The following is a 17,139-nucleotide window of genomic DNA, read 5'->3' on the forward strand; positions in this document are numbered from 1 at the left end:
AAAACTGAGGATGGAGTGGAGGTCAAGGATAATCTAGGCATGGCCCAATATCTAAACAAATACTTTGCCTCAGTCTTTAATAAGACTAAAGAGGATCTTAGGGATAATGGTAGCATGATAAATGGGAATGAGGATATGGAGGTAGACATCACCATATCTGAGGTAGAAGCGAAACTCAAACAGCTTAATGGGACTAAATCGGGGGGCCCAGATAATCTTCATCCAAGAATATTAAAAGAATTGGCACAAGAAATTGCAAGCCCATTAGCAAGAATTTTTAATGAATCTGTAAACTCAGGGGTTGTACCGTATGATTGGAGAATTGCTAACATAGTTCCTATTTTTAAGAAAGGGAAAAAAAGTGATCTGGGTAATTATAGGCCTGTTAGTTTGACATCTGTAGTATGCAAGGTCTTGGAAAAAATTTTGAAGGAGAAGGTAGTTAAGGACATTGAAGTCAATGGTAAATGGGACAAAATACAACATGGTTTTACAAAAGGTAGATCGTGCCAAACCAACCTGATCTCCTTCTTTGAGAGAGTAACAGATTTTTTAGATAAAGGAAACGCAGTGGATCTAATTTACTTAGATTTTAGTAAGGCGTTTGATACTGTGCCACATGGGGAATTATTAGTTAAATTGGATAAGATGGGCATCAATAGGAAAATTGAAAGGTGGATAGGGAATTGGTTAAAGGGGAGACTACAACGGGTCCTACTGAAAGGTGAACTGTCAAGTTGGAGGGAGGTTACCAGTGGAGTTCCTCAAGGATCAGTTTTGGGACCAATCTTATTTAATCTTTTTATTACTGACCTGGGCACAAAAAGTGGGAGTGTGCTAATAAAGTTTGCAGATGATACAAAGCTGGGAGGTATTGCTAATTTAGAGAAGGACAGGGATACCCTACAGGAGGATCTGGATGACCTTGTAAACTGGAGTAATAGGAATAGGATGAAATTTAATAGTGAGAAGTGTAAGGTCATGCATTTAGGGATTAATAACAAGAATTTTAGTTATAAGCTAGGGACGCATCAACTAGAAGTAACGGAGGAGGAAAAGGACCTTGGAGTATTGGTTGATCATAGGATGACTATGAGCTGCCAATGTGATATAGCTGTGAAAAAAGCTAATGTCATCTTGGGATGCATCAGGAGAGGTATTTCCAGTAGGGATAAGGAGGTTTTAGTACCATTATATAAGGCACTGGTGAGACCTCACCTGGAATACTGTGTGCAGTTCTGGTCTCCCATGTTTAAGAAGGATGAATTCAAACTGGAACAGCTACAGAGAAGGGCTACTGGGATGATCCGAGGAATGGAAAACTTGTCTTATGAAAGGAGACTCAGGGAGCTTGGCTTGTTTAGCCTAACTAAAAGAAGGTTGAGGGGAGATATGATTGCTCTCTATAAATATATCAGAGGGATAAATACCAGAGAGGGAGAGGAATTATTTAAACTCAGTACCAATGTGGACACAAGAACAAATGGATATAAACTGGCCACTAGGAAATTTAGATTAGAAATTAGACGAAGGTTTCTAACCATCAGAGGAGTGAAGTTTTGGAATAGCCTTCCGAGGGAAGTAGTGGGGGCAAAAGATCTATCTTGCTTTAAGATTAAACTCGATAAGTTTATGGAGGAGATGGTATGATGGGATAACATGGTTTTGGTAATTAAATATTCATGGTAAATAGGCCCAATGGCCTGTGATGGGTTTTTAGATGGGGTAAGATCCAAGTTACCCGGGAAAGAATTTTCTGTAGTATCTGGCTGATGAATCTTGCCCATATGCTCAGGGTTTAGCTGATCGCCATATTTGGGGTCGGGAAGGAATTTTCCTCCAGGGCAGATTGGAAGGCCCTGGAGGTTTTTCGCCTTCCTCTGTAGCATGGGGCATGGGTCACTTGCTGGAGGATTCTCTGCTCCTTGAGGTCTTCAAACTACAATTTGAGGACTTCAATAGCACAGATATAGGTGTGAGGTCTTTTTTAGGAGTGGTGGGTGAAATTCTGTGGCCTGCATTGTGCAGGAGGTCAGACTAGATGATCATAATGGTCCCTTCTGGCCTAAATATCTATGAATCTATGAATCTATGAATTCATGCTTTTGTTACATCAAGTGTGGACTATTGCAATATTTAATTTTTCTGGCTGCTATTTTCCATTTGGGGCTGAGTTTGCTGCTGCAGACAGACATGGACAATATGCTCCACATTCTTCTTAAAGTATTTAGACCCGTATCCTCAAAGGGAGGTAGGCACTTAAATATCTTTGAGGATCTAGGACTTAGCTCTTTTAAACTTGTAATGAGTGTGTCTATACAACATAGTGATAGCTTCCTATTTTGATGAGGGTTTAAGTGGAACTTGAGTGATGCATAGGCCTCATTCTGGCCTTTTGCACTGGGGTGAATTTTTTTAAAGCCTACTGGCATTAGAAAGTTACAGATCACATGTGTTCTTAGCAAACCTAATTGTGTAAAAAATAAGGTGAACAAATGAGAAATAACAATAGCACAATAAAAGTCCTGTCAGATTTTATGAGAGGAACTTATTTTACAATTTATGGCTATTACTCAACTGTAACTGGTGGAAAATCTACTTTACAAATTTGTACTTTACAAATCATAAGACTAGGACTAAATAAATGGCATAAATTAAGGATAGAAAGTGGATATTTTCCTTTGTGGAAGCATAACAACAAAGACTTTAGAAAAATAATTTATGTGTGTGTGTTTCATTGAAAGGGAAAAAACATAGTATTTGAATGGAAATATTACTACTCCCCAAACGTATTTATGCGGAAAATAATTTCTGTTCTGTAATGAAGGGTAGTAGGCTGATATAGTATATTATAAATGGATATTGCTGAATCTTCTCGGAAAGCAAAATTTGAAATTATGAGTATTTACATAGACAATTTGATCCTAAGAGTAATCATCATTAAAATGGCCTGATATTCAAAAAGTGCTAAGCACCCAACTTCAGGAAGTCAGTCTCTTTTTAAAGTGTCTGAAATTGGACACCCATAAGTTGAGGTACGCAAGATCACTAGTCACTTATAAAAAATTGGGCCTACATGTCCCATCAAAATAACTCAATTTTTCCGATTGCAAATATTGACTACTTGAAGCAATACTCACCAAAAAATAGCTTTTGCAAGTGATTCAGAGGCTGAAATATATTAGATAAAGCATTAGCAGTTAGATTGTGTCAGATGTGCACAGCTTAAAATGAGTGGCACAGTAAAGGGAGCAGACTATTCCCCACTTTGCACTGGTTCCATTATGATGGCCGATATGTGTGGAGGGGTTATGACCCTTCCTCCTCCTTGACCCCATGAAGATATCTAGATTGCTAATATGCCTGGTGGTAACATGCACCATGCTATTGCAGGAGCAACAGCTCCTTGAACCTTCCTCCTCTTCCTTCCCTCAACTGCACATCTGGGTAAGGACAAGGTAGAGTCTTGACCTAACTGAACAATGAGAAACAATATCTAGTGCACCAAGATCTACTCCTGCACAGTAGATGAACAGGGAAAAGGACTTCATTCATGAATTGTTCACTGTAAGCAGTTTGCCTAGCTCTAGCCCTTAGGCTTGACTCAGCTTGGTATGGGATACTTAGGTAGTCAAGGCATTTACCTCATACAGGAGCTTCTCCTGGAACATTTTAACCATCTGAATCAATGTTCGACTGTGAACACTGTGTGCTGTTATCCCCCAATGCTCATATAAAAGCGTGCATTGATAAATCACTTCAATTTTTGTAAAGTATGTTTCTGAGGTGGCCTTAATTTGAAGTCTTTAGCTGTCTTCAGCCCTGTGGAGAGGGCCAGCATGGGCTGAAACACCATCCAAGCACTCAAAACATGGCTTAAGCATTATATAGGCCTTCTGCTGGTTCTCTGCACAGGGGTGAATTTCATCCTGTGGACAAAACAAACTTCAAACCAAAGCAAGTTCTAGTAATTATCATCAGTAGAAACCAGATCTTCATTTTGCACTATTTATTGTTCGTTTCATGGAATGTGCTATTTCTCCAAATAAATTCCTCAGTTTGCTCAAGAAAAGGCAATTGATTAATATTACTAGTAATTAGAACTTTCTTAATCTCAGAAAAGGAAAATTTAAACTTTGGACTGAGGATAATGTAAGACAAATTAGCTACTTCAGTTCTCAGAGGAAGACTTTCTTAGAATTTGCAATACTCTTGGAGTGCATTCCAGAACATATGAAGCTTTATAATTATTATAATTAGGATGATAATTGCCTACATCCAAAGAGCTGAACTAATGTTCTAATTCAGCTTTTATTAGAAAAGCACCCTTTGATGAAAAATATTTTGATATTGGAAACAGGATCATTAGTTTTACAACATAATGATAAAACTTCAGTATATTCAACTGAAATTTTAAAAAATGCCATAACCCTTTTATGGAGGAAGCCCGCTCACTGCTAAAGGATCCCCCCTCAGCCTAACAGGGGAATCCACAGGACCTGGAAACCAAATAATTCCAGGGGACAACTAATAGAATAACAGGGCCAGGAGTGCAGTCAAAGGGTCAAATGAAGGGAACCAGACTGGGACAGCAAACAAATAGAGAACCCCAAACAGTGCCCACTGCTCCTCGAAGGTGTCAAGGGAGTCAGTGGACGCTGCTCAGAGAAACTCTGCCCGGATATGGGAACGGATGGAGGATTGGAAATAGGCCTCACAGTCACAGGAGGCTCTATCAGCAAGCCTCCTCACCCTGGTTTTACAGATGGCCATTTTAGCCAGGGCCAGGAGGAGGTTGACCAGGAGGTCCCGTGACTTTGTGAGGCCACAGATAGGAAGTGCATAAATAAAAAGGTGAGGGGAAAAGTGCAACTAAAATCTTAACAAGATGTCTCATGGTAGCCGGAATAGGGGCTGCAGCCTGGTGCTACAGGAGAGTGATAGAAGGTAGATATATTAGCCCCAGATTAAGCAGCTCCCTTTTCCTTGAGTAAGATAATGAACTGTTCCAGAACAATCAGGAAGTTCCTGTAACCAATTAAGGCAGGCTAATCAGGGCACCTGGTTTTAAAAAGGACCTCACTTCAGTTAGTGAGGTGCATGTGAGGAGCTGAGAGTGAGTAGGCATACTGCTGGAGGACTGTGAAGTACAAGCATTACCAGACATCAGGAGGACGGTCCTGTGGTGAGAATAAAGAAGGTATTGGGAGGAGGCCATGGGGAAGTAGCCTAGGGAGTTGTAGCTGTCACGCATCTGTTACAAGAGACACTGTAGACAGTTGCAATCCACAGGGCTCTGGGCTGCAACCCAGAGTAGAGGGCAGGCCCCAGTTCTCCCCATCCCCATCAACTCCCTATTTGAGACAAGAGGAGATTACCTGGACTCCCATCAGAGGGGAAGGTCCCTGGCCTATCTCCCGACCCACTAGGTGGGTCAGCAGAGACTGCAGGGATTGTTCTCCTCCCTTTCCCCATGCTGGCCAGTGATGAGGTTAGCTGAGTGAACAGCAGGTTTGTGCCACTAGCAAAAGTGGCCAAACTGAGGGCTGCCGTGAACCTCTGAGGTGAGCAAATCCGCCAATAAGCGCAGGACCCACAAAGGCAGAGGAGGAACTTTGTCACAATACATTGCTGAACTTGTGGTATTTCAGATGGTATGGTATGATTTTTGTAGTATGATTTTTTTCTGCTATAGCTCACCTTGGTCTGAATCCCCATTATAAAACAATACTCCCTGTTTTATATAGAAACTAGTCTCAAAATAATTGCTGCAAGTTGAAATTTGACTATAAGGCTTCCGCCTAGGTGTATTTATTTATAAAACTATTAGAATAGATCAGGGCAATAATGCATAGATCAGGATTATTTGGGAGCCAATTTTTTATTAGAACTCTCACCTTTAAATCCCATTGAGAACCTTGCCTGATTGCACATGAGATGCAGTGGATTATAACTTTGCTCTTGCTAATTAAACTGAATTTCTAATTTCATTTCCTATGCAAAGGTTTTAAACATCATTTACACTCCCAATCTCAGAAAGCAGAAATCAACAGGGGAAAATGTGTTGAAAAATAGTACACCTCTAGATTAGATTGAGAACCCTAGTGTTCTAAGGCATTTATAGTGTGGCAAGTTTATCATCAAATTGGCCGCTGAATTTCTCTCTCCTTTCAAAAAGGAAAATATTTTAGACACCCAGTTTATTTTTTGGGGAAGCTGGTTTATTTAATAAGATCCAAAGTAACATGCCCTTATGAAGCCTTTTGAAAATCACTTGGTATTTGTGAAAGATTCTATCTGTTCTCTTCCAACAAAAACACACTGCAGTCATTGTTCTTTAATTGCAAGACATTGGGGACAATGTCTTATCTGTATCGAATGCCTCATTGGGCCCTGATTATTATTCACTGCAACACTCTCTTATGTTGCACACATTTAATTGTCTTCCTGCTAACAGGGTTCTGTAAGCTGCCTGCTTTGAGTATGTGAAGGAAGAGAAACTCAGCAAATGAAACTAACAGATGGGAAGTTTTATTTGGTCTCTTGTAATCCTCACACGCACAAGTGGTCCCATTAAGATCATTGGGATTACTTGTCTGAGTAAGAGCGACCTGTGTGATTAATGGATGCAGAAAATGGCCTGTAATGGGATGTCCAGATTTTGGCACCACCTGGAGGGGATGCTGAAAGCCTGTCATAGCCACCCCAGTTATACTCACTTAGCCACACAAAAGTCTTCGATGGCAGTGGCAGAGGCCTCTTAGGGAAGCATTATCATCTGGCAGCTAAGTAGGTACAGCTGAACCTATTTAATCTCAATATCTTAATAGAAAGGCATGTTACTCCCAAAGGGGAAAAGAACAAAAGGTTGTACTGAGCAGAAACCAAGGAAGGGAGCTTTGGGGGAAAGTAGGAGCTGCCTTGTATAATTTGTCCTTTTTGAATACAGAAATTTGCTATTTGTGAAACTGCATGGACTGCATGCAGATAGAGGATTTTTGTTGAATTGGTGTGTGAATTTGGATTAACCCCCTGCAATAAACTTAAGGACACGTATTCAGACCTGAGCCTGTACTGAGTTCTCTCTCCTGTTGTTCTGCCCCAGATTTGATTATTTGCATATGTGAACTAATTGCTGCATAGCTTTTGTTAAAAGCATTCATAATAAAAATCACATTACATATACATATTGCTATGGTAGCACAGACTCACTGTGAAAACGATCATTCATACCACCAGCGTGCGTATCAAATAGGCATTTGTGGCAACAGTACAATGAACAAATGGAACAGCCATGCTTGCAAATGGGAATGATACTTCCTTCACTAAAGTTTATTACAGAGTCAAATTATTTCTCAAAAAAAGAATGGATTTGATGAATTGAGCCATTTTTTCTCTTCACTACCCACAAACAAGACATGATGTTTATAAATGGCTTTGTTACTCTCTAGTGTGTAATGAATAGTCTCTACAATTTTTTTTATGGTCTTCACCAATTTTTTGCAGAGTATTTGCTATTCATTATTTGCTATTTATTCCATATGCTTGATTTCTGCATTGTTAATTCCATGGGTTGGACCTGTTATGCAATATAATGGCACAGTCATCTAGAGTAGTGGGTGGGTACAGTTTAACGTTAAATCAAAGGAACAGTTAATAACAGTAACAATAACCCATGTAATATGATTTTATTTCCAGTCCCTCAAATTATCTGTGCACATTTGGGGTTGTTCCATTAACTGTTCAGAGAATCCATTGTGTCAATAATAGAATGAGCTTTTCAAAATGGCTGCTGAAGCACTTGCAGTATGAATGCTCTTGAGAATTTATTATGGTTTGTTATGGGCTCCATTCTACCTAACCCTTATGCACGTGTTCAGTGTTAGGGAAGATTCCCCTTCCCTTCCTGTTTGCACAGCCTGCATAAGCACAAGTCAATTTGAAGCTCTTGAGAGCAAGTAGTCACCGATTATTGTGCTTGCAGTCTCTAGGGGAATACGCAGAGTCATAGCTCTGCCAGCTGGGGACAGGGGAATTATGCTACAGCCCTCTGAGGAGGACATAGTTTGTAACACATCACCATGCACTGGCAAGCTCCAACTGGCTTGCTGTTTCTCAGACAGAATGCCTCTAGTTCTCCCTTGGGAAGGATTCTCTGCATTACCGCTCCTTGTGGGATGGGCCATGTGTGATGCGCACAACCTAGCCCTATATGTTTAGAACTGACAGTATGTTCATCACTGTACAATACACCAAAATAAAGGCCATCCATGCCCCAGAAAACTAACAGTCTTATGGGCAGACAGAAAACACAAGATGCACTAGGATCTTGGGAAAAAGAAACCTCACCCATAATTGCAATGAACTCATTTATTCAAGACACTGTTGCCTTCCACAAATGTTCTTGTCAATGGAAACTTGCTCACTGAAATGTATATGAATAAGCAGCAAATGTGATTGTAAATGCAAGTGAAGCAAAGCAAAAGGTTTTAATTCGAAAGAAATACATTGAGGTTATTTATTCAGAAACCTACACTCACAAGAGTAGGACTTGCAGGATTGGGTCTTTCCTTTTTATTTTATTTTTTAAAACACTGTACATAGGGTTTTTCATTTGGACAAGTTATGTCCCATTTGGTTAAACTAATCAGTTAGCTTCATCATGGACTGATTGTGGCTCCTTGCTATAAAATATTCATCCGATGCCACTGCTGGGCATCCAGATTAAAAGAAAAAAGTTTTTTTTTCCCTCAGCGTTATTCTTATGAAGCAGAGCTGATATCTCCAACATTTGATCTTGTTTCTCTGATATTCACTGAGTGAAGAAAGAAACTGGTTGCAGCTCATCTAGGAAAAGTCCAGTTTCTAGAGCTCAGCTCTAAGTCATTAACCTCTCTGTACTACCATACTGCAACATTTATTTACATGAGATTTTGATGCATTGCACTCATCTTTATTTGTCCACACAAATAAATCTGAGTATTACTTTTCTACCTCTATCTGACATCAATGAACCGTATTTCCAATATGGAAACAGTATGAAATGCTACGTAATTATCTCTTTTGTCCTCATTCTTATGACCACATACAGCTGTCACCTTCAGCTTAAATTACTACAGTTATCTTTGGCCTTTTCCTTATTGCTTTTATGAGACAACAATCAATATATATTGTCACTGATGGAGTTATTGTATCACTTGTCCTAAATGCAAAGTTCATGTTACCCCACCCCCTTTCAGAGTTCATGCATTCATTTTTGTATGAATTTTTAAGCTCCTACTCCCTCTTGCTGGCTTTTCCTTCCCTCAACCTCATCCCGAATGCGGCAATCCCCCTTTCTACTGTCCAGCTCCACCACGTGATGTTATCCACTTGCCACTCATTGTCCAGTTCCCTCCCTCAGTCCATCCCTGTTACTGCATTTATCCTTCCTATTGCTATTCTCTCCCTTTTCCTCTTTCCAGATGGACTACTCTCACTCTCTGTCGTGTCTGATCCTCCACTGGTGTATATTGGCACCAATAAAAGCCAATGGAGTTATGCCAATTTAAACTAGCTGAGCATATGGCCATATATATATATATATTGGTATTTAGATTTGTATTCCAAAAGCAGAAAACATTCAGTTGATTATTCAATATTTATCTGAATGATCAAAATGTCAATTTCATCTCATCACTACATCTGCTTTTAGAAATTACAATTGATTGGCTAGTATTAATATTTACAGTTACTCTGGAATTTGTTGCATTCTTACGTTTCTTCTCAAACGTGATTTTTTGTTTAACAAAAGTTCCTTATTACTTTTCTGCTACAAGCAGGACACTGTGAAGCTAATTTTCAAGACTTTCTGTCAACATTTTATGAATTACTTGTAGGAATATACTCTCCATCCAGGCTCCAGCTACCAAGCTCACACGTTTGAGAAGGTTTGTATGCATGAATGTGTATGACACACACGTAGGGATAAGTGTGTGTGTATATATACTATGTATATAGTTTTCAGAGTAGCAGCCATGTTAGTCTGTATCCCCCAAAAGAAAAGGAGTTTTTGTGGCACCTTAGAGACTAACAAATTTATCTGTTAGTCTCTAAGGTGCCACAAATACTCCTTTTCTTTTTATGCATACAGTGTGTGTGTATTTATATATATATACACACACACACACCCCTGTATAAGTATGGGTATACAGTCACACATGCAAAATTAGAAAAACAATAAGCTAAAGCTGTACTCCATAATCAACAGTAAACTCTCTGAATTGCAGACATCTTTTCATCTTGAAAAGTCAGGATGTTCCCCCCCCCCCCCCCCCCCAGTCTTTTTAGTTAGTTTAAAAAGTATTTATAGAATTCTATCAGTAAACCAATCCAAATACAATTTTCCTAAATATTCCTTGCTTCCCAGCTTTATGGTGCATTTTTGCAACTGTAATATACTATCTGCAGCACAAGTGGGTTTCATAATAGAAAAAAATAGAGAGTGCAAATTATCAATAAAGCAGGCTTCTGCTTCCAAACCAACTACTGCAGTTTCTACTGAAAACAAACAAAACAATTATGTTGCTTAGGGATTAGAGAGAGGGAAAACAAAATCATTTTCTATCAAGGACAACAGTATACCAAACCAGGTAGAAATGACAGGAGAACTCAGGGAAGATTCTTATCTGTAATTTGATCAACACCAAGAAGGCATGCAGTATCTAAGAGCGTGAGCAGAATCAGAGGTTTTAATAAAAACAAAAAAAGAGCTCCTTAACCCCTTCTCTCCTGAATTATAGTTTGACATGCTCTGAAGGTGGGATGGAAGGAATTGTCTCTTTACTTTTTACACAACAAATGTAATACGAAAGAACCACACATACACAGTTGGGTCCAAATAACCATGTTTCCAAACAATATACAACATGCAAGGTCTAACTATATAAAGACATTGCCATCAGGGCTCTAGTGGTTCCTGAAACACAGAAGAGAGTGAGGACTACTGGAGGGCACACAAGCTATTTAAAGAGATACCACCCAATTCCTATACGCTACAAGAAGGGAAGAGGGAATTAAGTAAGTAGCAGTAGCTGGGAAGTAACCAGGTGGGAATAGTTGCTGAGCACTAGGGAAGGGGTGATCTGGAGGAAGCCAAGTAATGGAGATCGAAGGAGGAGGGACAATGGAAGAATGGGGGAAAGTGGGAAAGGAAATACGAATGGCAGGAGAAAGAGAAGTTGAAGAGCAAAAGTAGCAAGGAACCCAAGAGACAGGTGGGAATACATACAATATGGAGAAAGCATCAGTCTATATTAAGGATCCTTGATGGTCGCAATCTTAGTGCAGCATATCAGCTTGTGATTCACTTAAATGGTGGTCTCTCAGGAACAAAATTCCATCCCCCTGAAGCAGTTCACAACATCAAATGTATTAACCTCTTTCCATGCTAAACACTGGCCATATATTTCTATTTTTTGTTACCTAGTTTTTAATCTATTGCAAGACTTTACCTCTCAATGGTAATTTCTACATTTCCTTAACAACCTTTAAAAAGTCAGTTCTGAGTACCTGGCTCACCTTCCCCCCAAGTGTCACAATTTTCTGAATTCTCCCTAACAGGTAGAGAAAGCCAAGAGATCAAGGTAGACAGATAGTTCCCATATCTTATCCTTTCCCTTTATTAAAAAGTGTTCTCAAACGCCTCAAAATATACACTCATCGTATTTTGTGCTGATAGTACTCAATTCCCATTACTTTCAGCACATTGCAGAATGTGGGGATTGGGCTTAATATGAGCCATAGCCATATTATGAGAAAGTAGTTACCATCCATATACAGTAGCTAGTTCTTGATGTTGTTATTGCTTGTTATTAAATGAAACCTTTTTTCCCCTCAGTAATTTATTTAGGTGACAGCCTTGCACTCCTTACTCAGAACATTGTTTTCAAAGGGGTATTTTGCTGAATAAAGGGGTGCAGTATTGGACCCTAATGTTAAGGGCTAATAGCCTCCTAAATACATCTTAAAGTTTTTGAAAGCAGTGCTCAGAGATTTAGCTCTGAGACTCATTAACACTGAATACAGAGATCCATCTTAAAAAGAATCCTTCTTGGTTGGCTGATTTATCTTATAACAGGATCAAAATATTAAACTATTTTGTTTTAAAGTGAAAAGACAGGGGAGGGTGTTTATGTGTCAAACAAATGTACACATTAATGAAGTTCTAAAGCATCTCAAGCATTACATGCCTCAAGCATTACATGTCATATTCTACAGAGCCCATGATTCGTCACAACATGCCGCCTTACCCAGGGTGAAGTGTAGCATCAGGACTTTTCACACTAGAAAATGAGGACTATGTGCTATACTCATACTCATGTGAGTAACCCTATAATTTCAATCAGACTACTTGTGTAAAAACTATTTAGGAGAGTGAGGATTGCAGGATTTGCCTGTAAGTGCATTGTAGTGGACTACTATTCTTGTTTTTAGATTTAGAGATGAAGAAACATAAATGTCCATCATGTCAGAAAAACAAAGACACCTTTGCTTCACAATCCAGTGTTTAAAGTGTTTAGTAAAAAACAAGCAGAGTGGAGAAGACTCCTACCTTGCAATGGCAGAGCACAGCAATACATACACTGATGAGACACAGTCACTTACCCAACTACTGAGTCATTGTTTACATTTGACTTTGCTTTCCACACATCAGCAGTTCAAAGTATAAGTAATCAGTCCAGATACAGCTCATGAGATGTTTAAGACTAAACAGGTTTAGTAGTTCAGATATTACAACATGAGCATTGAAGCTTTACCCCTTCTCCAGGAAGGAGAGAGTAGGTGTCTGTGTGCAGAATTACAAATTTCACTGGCAATCTTGCACTGTTAAAGCCAAATTACACACAATTAAATCTTATCAGGTACAAGGCTGATCATGGAAGAATGTGTAGATTCAATCAAACACAAATCACATGAAGTTAATTCTAATTCAGCTGGTCCAACATAAAGCTTTTTTTTTTTTTAAGATCAGATGAAAGTTATGTTCAATAGTAGAGCTGAAATCCTAGCTCCAATGAAGTCTACAGGAGTTTTGCCACTTAAGTGAAGCCAAGATTTCACTTGAGGACTTTACAACAGCCCGGACCATACCTAAAGCTTTCTTGCCAAAGTCGGTACACACACACACACACCAACCCACTGATAATTATTAAGTTGCCTGTTCTGTCCACTTGTAAAACCAACTGAGTTTGACTCGATAAGGATTTCTTATTAAATTCACGTTTTAGTAATGACATTTAAAGCTAAATGACAGTGTTCTGTAATATCTGATTACTCTTATCATAGATATGATTTAAATACGATGCAGCTGTAATATTGATGGGCAACCCCACAAGGGGCAACTAGAGATAGAGTCAAAAATTCTGTTAATTGAAATGGAACTTGAGAAATGCTTGTTGTCATCTGTGGTACAATTCTTTTTAGTAAAATAAATAAGCACATAGCCAGTAAAAATAGTTCACTGCCTGAATGATTAATTATTATATACGTGCAAACACAAACATTGCAAAGAAAAAAACCATGGCTCTCACTCTCACAGCCTGGGTCGATTGACCTGGGCTCTCAGAGGCATTTTTTTGTTTTGTTTTTTTTGTAGTGTAGAGATACCTGTAGCTTCAAATCATTAAAATACCCACTGGTGCTAGAACTACCAGAAAGATCAGGGAATGAGAAAGTATGGAAACTCCAGGAGGAGACTCTGCTGATAGCTCCACTGACTTCAACCCAGGGCTGCAGCACACTGGTATTTGCCAATGTGTGGAAGAAGATATTGCTAGTGCCTGCACTACACCTGTTGTGTGGATAGACTTCAGTCTTCAGGGCTGTCAGTTCTGCACTTTTCATGAGCAATCAATTTACATGAAACAATTTTTAAAAACTAAAAGAAAATGTAAAAGTTTCCCAATTTTACTGAAGAAATATAGAATTCACATACTAGTGTTTATATTGATTTCTTCCTTACCAGCAAAATAACTGACCAAAGAGCAATTTACTACAGTTTCACAGCATCCACTCATTTACCATGCCTCCACTTTTGCCACCTTGTAGCTTCCCTGAGCAATAAGAGTTCTAGGTGATAATGTCTGTAAAAGCTGCAATATTCCTCATTATTTTTAAATGGTTTCTAATAGCATAAGCTCAGAGGTGCTTAAGTATGAGATTATATTGTTTGCTAAATATCCCTTGTGTGTTGGAGTGCCTGTCTGAGTGAGCTTTTCTTCTGATAATCATATTGCTTAACTATCTAAAGGGTTAGAGCAATCTATACTATTTTTATGCCTGAGGCATGCCTGCAAAAGCTTTGATTATGGTTTCATTCCATATTCAACTGGCAACATTTTAATTATTTTGACAATGAATATATTTTAGTGTATGTCTTAGAATGAAACAGACTACTTCCCCTTAATAACAAGGATTATATTTTAAATATCATAAAGCTGTTCAAACCTCTTGAACCCTCTTAAGTGCTAATATTAATGAAGCTTTGCTTTCTACAGCTTAGATGTGAACTGCAACCAGTTTACATAGATCAGCTCAACTTAACTGCTTAGTGGGTATCCCAGAGATACACATTTTATATGACAGGTTTCAGAGTAACAGCCATGTTAGTCTGTATTCGCAAAAAGAAAAGGAGTACTTGTGGCATCTTAGAGACTAACCAATTTATTTGAGCATAAGCTTTCGTGAGCTACAGCTCACTTCATCGGATGCATACTGTGGAAAGTGTAGAAGATCTTTTTATCCACACAAAGCATGAAAAAATACCTCCCCCCACCCCACTCTCATGCTGGTGATAGCTTATCTAAAGTGATCACTCTCCTTACAATGTGTATGATAATCAAGGTGGACCATTTCCAGCACAAATCCAGGGTTTAACAAGAACGTCTGAAGAGGGGGGGCGGGGGTAGGAAAAAAGGAGGGGAAATAGGTTACCTTGCATAATGACTTAGCCACTCCCTGTCTCTATTCAAGCCTAAATTAATTGTATCCACTTTGCAAATGAATTCCAATTCAACAGTCTCTCGCTGGAGTCTGGATTTGAAGTTTTTTTGTGGTAATATCGCAACTTTCATGTCTGTAATCACGTGACCAGAGAGATTGAAGTGTTCTCGAACTGGTTTATGAATGTTATAATTCTTGACATCTGTAGCTCATGAAAGCTTATGCTCAAATAAATTGGTTAGTCTCTAAGGTGCCACAAGTACTCCTTTTATTTTGCAGATGTCAAGAATTATAACACAGCAGTGAAGAGGTGACACCTCAGCACCAATCCCAGTTGCACAGCTGTTTTGCAAAGGCTGAGAATAGGGAGATAAAAAGACACCCATCTGTTAAAAGATCTGCCCTGCAGAAAGGGAGGCTGACACAGACAGAGACAGGGCGCCTACCAACAAGCAGGCTGCAAATTGGTTCCCAAGACACTGGTGGAGAGGGGGAGATGAAATCATGCATTCCTAAGGGCTGGAGGGGAATGCCAAGCATAGGTAAGATGGTATGAGTATGCATCTCTGTTATTTTAAATCATTTTTAAAACCTTTTAGAAAAATAAATCATATGTTGTTCTGAAGAAGCTGTGTGTATGTCACTGCATAGTGTTACTGTCCATGGGTTCCTGCAGGAAAACTCTTGCAAGTGCCAAGCCCATTGGGCCCACTAGGTATCACAGCTGGCGATCATAGGGGTATAAGCAAGAGACCCAGTTCGGGAGTGGTTGGATCACGGGATTCCACCCAAAGAGCAGTGGAGGTGCAGGCCAGTCACTTGAAAGGGGTGCACTTCAGGGAATGCAAAAATGTCACAGAAGCGGTAGACTTCTGTGGGACAGTGACACTAATATCTAAAGCACAGATGGTCCATGGAAAGGTATATAGAGAGAGTAACCTGGAAAGTAGATGCGGTAAAGAGACTTGGCGGTGACAGTGGACAGCAAAATAGATATGAGTTTGCAGCGTGATATGGCAGCAACAAGGGTCAAAGAAATGATACCTTAAGCCAGGAAAGTGTCAGCATTTCTGTCTAGACACTGATGGGATCACCTCTAGAATAATGTTCATTGCTGGGCATTTCAGTATTAGAAAGCTAATTACAACTTGAAGGGAATTCAGAGAAGTGTAAAAATGATTAAGTAACTATTTTATGACGGAATTATTTTATGTAATTATTGTATATATAGTTGGCTCAGTAAGAGGCGAAAGATAACAGTCTCCACATATGTGAGGTGCAAACAATAATGAAGGAGAGGAATTATTAAAAGCAGTAATCAGGGATAGGAAGCAGGAAATTGTGACAGAAAGGTTCATTGGCAAAGGGTCCCCTGTTCTTTGAAAACAATTCTAGTTTGAGATCTAACAACTCACTACACCCAAACACATGTCTTGCAAGGTGTTTATCCATAAAGGGCATGCAAGGTGTCTAGAGAAAACTCAACTTGTCAAGATTTATAATCATTGTGAGCTACGTGTACAGATAATATTAAAGGAATAATGTGATTATATTGAAAGTACACTTTATGGACTTGGTGCAAAAGTTATTCACATAATATGCTTCAGTGATGGCCCATTCAAACAGAAAACATCCACCCTGCTTAGTTAGTGATGCAATGCAAGGCTCAACTGTCTAGCCTTACTCCATACCAAGGCTATCAATTGAAAACCACCAGAGACAACTGCAAACAATTGAATCCACTTAGAAATAAAAAAAGGAATATTACAATGGGTAGAGAATCAGCCTGCCTAATAATAAAGATAAAAGACTGTTTCAGTATAACACAAGGCACTCTGGAATTTGTTCACTGAGGAGACATATTGGGAGCAGGGGTATTCTCAAGAAAAAATGGATCCTGGTTCTGTGAAGCGAACTAGCTTTGGAACAGACTGGAATTTGGGGGGGAACCTACTTTATTAGGTAGGAAAAGTAACTTTTAATAAGTGTAGACCCTGGTTCACGTTTTATAATTTTGTCTTGTTCTATAGCCATTTGTTTCCATCACTCTCTCATTTCTAATGAGATCTCTATTCTTTCTTAGATACATCTCCTTTTGTTTCATTAAAAGCTCTGTTTGGCTACACAGGAGCAGTGGATTAAGGTAAATCAATAGAT

This window comes from Caretta caretta, chromosome 2 (genome assembly GCF_965140235.1).
Source record: "Caretta caretta isolate rCarCar2 chromosome 2, rCarCar1.hap1, whole genome shotgun sequence".
NCBI lineage: Eukaryota > Metazoa > Chordata > Testudines > Cheloniidae > Caretta > Caretta caretta.